A 5,230-nucleotide genomic window follows, 5' to 3' on the forward strand; every position below is an offset into this window, starting at 1 on the left:
TTTCATTTTCTTTAATAGTGTAGGTAACTGAATTGAATTATTATTTGCAATTAACAAATAAAAAGGACAAGATTGAGTTTCATCTACATGTTTTATAGTAGTATTATAAAGTGTTTACTGTGGCAGTTAAGCAGTTGTGTTATTGTTGACAGTTGCTGTTAAGGTGATTCCAACTCATGGTGAATCTATGTGTATACAGTAGAATTATTCCATAGAGTTTTCAAGGCTCTGACCATTTGACTACATATTGCTAAGCCTGTCTTCTGAGGTAACTCTGAGAAGATTCCAACTGCCAACCTTTTCATCAGTAGTCAAGTGCTTGACCCATTGACAAACTCAGAAAGCATTATTTTTCAATGAAAATAAATGTATATATGCATATACAGCCATTATCATTTATAATCATCTTTTGATAATTGCTAGAGGGGGTTGGGTATTAATTGAATGGGAGCATATATATAAGAGAAGTCTGTAGTAGTGACTGAAAAAAATGTTTTCAAGTTTATGCTTTCTTTTCAATGCCAATACTAATACAGGACAACTGCCATTTGCCACCTGATGTCAGAGGACTGCAAAACTGAAAAAGCATGGATCACCAGGTCAAGAATACTTAACTCTAATGTATTATTTAAACACACACTGTCAGCATGGAAGATAATGGAAACGTATACTGCTGTGTAACACATATTAATTATGTAGCCCTTGACTACAATGGAAATAAAAACACTTTATGAACAACATGCATATTACAAATTTCCAGGGGCAAAAGCTTACTATGACATTTTCTGGTTGACAACTCCAAAAAAATGTGTGGGAGCCATGTCTGACTTTCTCTGGCTTCACAAGGGGAATGAAGACTCAAACTTAAAGCAAGTTCAAGGCAGATTCCTATGAAGACATCAGGCATACCTCCACTCTAAACCTTCTTTATCCTATTCTGACAGTAACTGTCCCTTCCATCGTACTCTCTGCTTCTTATCTGTGTTCAATAATCCATTGCAAGAGCCACATAGAACTTGAAACAATATTAATGATTATGGGGTTTATTAGGGAAGTGGAAACAGTACAAGTCAGGAACAGAAACAACTCAGGATGACACAATTAGGTATGCCTCTTGTCTACCATGCTGCAGATACACCTTGATCTTGTCTTCTCTCTCAGTCCTGTGGCCCCTTAGCATCTGTCATGCTGTGACAAATGTTGAAAAACTGTTTTTGACAGTCTGTAAATGTCCAAAGGGCACATTGTGCAATCCAGTCTCCTGCCTGTAGGCACTCAGCTTTACTCAGTCCATGGGCTTAGACGCTCATAGCTGCTCTATCTTTCTGAACTGTGACATCTGCCACTGCCCCTGGTGTCAGTGCTTTTCTATGTAGGAATCTCATGCTCCACTCATGCTCTTCTTTACTGATGCTCCTGGAGTTGTCTGTTTCTGCTTCAGAGATGTTTCTGTTAAACCAAGCGAGATGGCAAAACTAACCAATCCCGGTGTTAGAGTCATGTACATCCTTTTTGCATTGTTTCACCCAATCGTTGGAGTCCAGGTGTGGCACTGCGGGTTAATACTCTGAACTATAAGGTCGATTTGAGTCACATAGTCAGCAGTTCCATTTCACCATCCAAGCCTTGGAAATCCTATACAGGGTGGCTATGAGTCAGAACTAACTTGATAACACTTAACAACAACAAGCCAATCATTTGGTAAGAATTAAGACAATATAGTGGATTAAAAGCTGGGCTACTAACCACAAGGTCAGTAGCTTGAATCTACCAGCTTCTCCCTGGGAGCAAGATTAGGCTTTCTACTTCCAGCCTCAGACTTCCAGCCTCAGAAACCCGATCCAGAATCACTATGAAGTCAGCAACTGACTCAGTGGCAAAAAGCAGCAATTACAAAAAGATGTTGGATAGAAAAAGTATATCAAGGAAATTCAAGGTTTCAAGACAAGTCATTGAAACCTAGACAAATCAAATGGTAGCTAGTTTGGGGAATTATTCCCATACATGTTGCATATGGACAATAATACATGTTACATAATATAACTGAATATTGAACTTCTTTCCTTTTACTTGACAAATCCTGCTCTCTTTTTATCCTTGTTTGTTAAATAAAAAGAAAACTTTTATAATAGTTTTTAATTAATTTAAATTTAAAGAATGCCTAGGTAAACATTATCATTTTAAACTTTCTTTTTAAAAGGTGTAAGAGCAAAACTATCGATGACCTAATAGCTATTCTGGAAACCCAAAAAATGTTCTCAGATACATAATTGTCTTACAAATGTTATAATTCTATATCTGAGGTCTGAATTTGGGAAAAGCAATATCAAGAAGAATGGAAAGGAGGAAGAAAACTAAAAAATAAGCATTTTTCAAGAGCAGGAATTAATTGTAAGCAATGTTCAAGAATCTGTCAATAAACAAAAATGATCATTAGAATTTAACTTTAAAATATATGGAAATGTGTGTAAAATATAACCATTTTTCAAGAGTAGGAATTAATTGTAAGCAATGTTCAAGAATCTGTCAATAAACAAAACTGATCATTAGAATTTAACTTTAAAATATATGTAAATGTGTTGAAATTATTTTAGATACAAAAAGTTTATAGAACATTTGATAATAAAAGCTTTTGTGATCTAGAAAAAGATAAATTAAATGCTTCTAAGAAGAAATATCCAAATTCAATTTTCTCTCTTTTCATATCATCTCTATAAAAATTTGGAGTAAATTATTTATGTCTTTTCTTATCAATGAACATGTAATATTGAGCCAAATTTGTTAAACATTTTCTGATAATTTTAAGTTTCTTTAAAGCTTATCTTTGTTACTCATAATAAAAACAAAACAAAACTAAACTAATAATATACCTTTATGTACATGGCTACATATATATAAATACATAACCATGCAAATATATAAAAAAAAAACCTTGGTTACACAATGGGTAAGCATCAGCTCTTAATAAAAAAGGTTGATGGTTGAAACCAACCCTGTGGTTCCATGGGAGAAAGGTCTGGCAACCTGCTTCCAAAAAGATTACAGTCTAGAAAACTCAGTGAGGCACATCTACTAAATCATATGGTCACTATGAGGCTAAGCAACTATAACAGCATGTGGGACTCCTGGTATGATACTTTCTGTAGGATCAACACTGGACTGTTAACACAAGTTTAACAATTCAAACTCACCAGCTCCTCTTTGGAAACCCTATACAGGGTTGGTATGAGTTGGAACTGACTCAAAGGCACTTAACAACAACAACAACATAACAACACATAACTATATAAAATTAAAGCCTTTATATTGAGCTCTAAGCTTAATTAACTACTGTAGGAAATAAACAATGTCATTTGTTAAAATTTATCATCTTAAATATAACAAGAGTATAAATGAACTCACATACGTTATCTTGTATTCATATATTATTGTAATTATTATACCTCACATATTGTCAATCATTATATTTTAATTTTTAATCAAAGTAAATAGCTTTCATTTCTCCTGGCATGGAAACAAATGTAGAAGGAAGGAAACCAAGAACTATCTAGCTGTTTTTTATTCATGAGCACACATTTCATATCAAGTTTTTTATTTTAAAAATAACAAAATGCCCACATGACTAATATTACCCAAAATCATTTGAACATGTGCTAATATCTTTTTAACTGTATAAGAACTATATCTAAAGTTTAGTACCAAAACTATCACCAAAATATAATTTATCATTTCACTAGATTTAAAATTTGCCAAGGTCTTAAAGTTAGCTACTCTATAAATTAAAAATTAATTTAGTTAAAACATTTTATACCTCAATCATATTAGATAATTGTGGAATAAAGGTAACTTAAGTGACTCACAAAGCTAACATTAGAATGTAGAAACTTTAAATTATGAAGAGTTTAACACTAATCTTCCATGAAGTATAATATTGTGCTGTCACTGAATTTCTGCAATTAAATGAAAGAGAAAACAAAGAATGATATTTAAATCAAAATCAGTAACTCTAACATTTCCAATGATTCATCTATTCATCATGAATATTATATAAAACTGTTCCAATATGATTTATAAACTTCTGTGTTCAATTTTTTAAAGCTATTAAACAACTTTAAAAATACCTTTTTGTGTTAGAACTAGAACTCTTCTTATTATGTAACTGATAAATAAGGCTATTGCTTAATTATAGCTCTCAATGAATTCTTTGCAAGAACAATTTATTGCAGAGAGGTAACGTATTTAAAGCACAAGAATAATAACTGCTTAATAATTGTCTCATTCCTTCTAGAAGCTCTTCCTATCTGCAATTTTCTATTATACATAAATATTGACAGCACTTCATTTGCTTAATTGAGCTTTAAAATTTCCCAAGAAATGTGAAAATGGGATAGAAAGAATAACTTCACAGAAATGAAGAGAAACTGAGAGAGAGAGAAATAAAGAATGAGGGGAAAGGAAGAAATCAATTACAGCCTGGTTAAACCTTAAAAATTTGATCAAGCCATAAGATTAAAACCAAACCATGGAGAAGATTCTGATTCATAATGACATTATATTATGTTTTTGAAACTGTAAATCTTTACCAGATCAGATAGCCAAACCTTTTACTTCAAAGTGGTTGGTGAGTTTATAAATCTAGACAAAATTTAAATAGAAAGGAATCACATACTAAGCAACATCTTTTAGACAAACATCATGAATATATTGTTTCTTATTGTTCTGAGGCATTTATCTATGAATAAGGTGTCCAAAGTGCCCATATAGCTCTTGATTTTCCTTGTTAAAAATGTTCCAAAGTTCACATACATTATGCAGTTATTTCTATGACAAATGAGTATTTATTACCCAGAACACATAGGGTGAGAAAAATGGTTTTGTTTTTGTTGTTAGGTGTCATTAAGTCAGTATTATAGAGATCCTATTCACAACAGAACAAAAAGCTGTTCGGTCGAACACCAACCTCACAATGTTAATATGTTGAGTCCATTGATGCTGCCACTGTGTGAATCCATCTTGCTGGATATTTTATTGTTTTTTTTGTTTTGTTTTGTTTTGTTTTGGCAACTCTTCACTTTAACAAGCATGATATCCTTCTCTAGTGACTGGTGATTCCTAATAATATGTCAAAAATATAAGAGAGAGCAATACTACAGAATACCAGGTAAAAAGGGTTCAGGGCAGAGATCCAAAACTCTGAACCACACAGGTAGGAATATTTTAAAAGTTTGAA

The sequence above is a fragment of the Chrysochloris asiatica genome, unplaced genomic scaffold, assembly GCF_000296735.1.
Source record: "Chrysochloris asiatica unplaced genomic scaffold, ChrAsi1.0 scaffold00120, whole genome shotgun sequence".
Taxonomy (NCBI): domain Eukaryota; kingdom Metazoa; phylum Chordata; class Mammalia; order Afrosoricida; family Chrysochloridae; genus Chrysochloris; species Chrysochloris asiatica.